General features: G+C 40.7%; 1 protein-coding gene across 1 annotated transcript in view; it reads left to right on the top strand.

Moving 5' to 3' along the window:
* The window catches only part of LOC119586950 (probable dual specificity protein kinase madd-3), a gene marked incomplete in the record, with an annotated part of 25,662 nt that overhangs the window by 3,395 nt on the left and 21,775 nt on the right, over nucleotides 1-492 (top strand).

The following is a 492-nucleotide window of genomic DNA, read 5'->3' as shown; positions in this document are numbered from 1 at the left end:
ATTTTGTTTTGTTTTGACACGCGGTTGTGCACGGCGTGAGTAGTCGAGCGCGATCGAGGTGTGTTGTGGTATGATCGTAATCTTGTGACGTCATAATACACTTCCCTGGCTCAGCCCATTCAAACATTGGTAATTTCTATTTGTTTTATACTTTGATAAATTAAAAAGTTGTGATGATAAATATCTCAATATGGATGATAGTATTTCCTCTATATTTTTCTTTGATATCATCATGATAATTTCAAACAAAATTTATTGTCATTGATTGAATAATAAATATATATATATGTATGCAATGGTAATAGGTGTAGGACAGAGCACTAGTATATGGCCTGAATGTACATGCTGCCATGGTGTGTGGCCACCGTGGCTCTCCTTGATCGTGGCCACCATTTTGCCTTCTCCCCTCTTTATCTGTCTTGTTGGTGGCCTGTTGCCCTGCGGTCCGTCGTGTGGTGACATGGCTGTGGTGCTGTGGTGCTGTGAACCCAT

Source organism: Penaeus monodon, chromosome 22, assembly GCF_015228065.2.
Source record: "Penaeus monodon isolate SGIC_2016 chromosome 22, NSTDA_Pmon_1, whole genome shotgun sequence".
Taxonomy (NCBI): domain Eukaryota; kingdom Metazoa; phylum Arthropoda; class Malacostraca; order Decapoda; family Penaeidae; genus Penaeus; species Penaeus monodon.
This window is presented reverse-complemented; position numbering and strand designations above follow the sequence as displayed.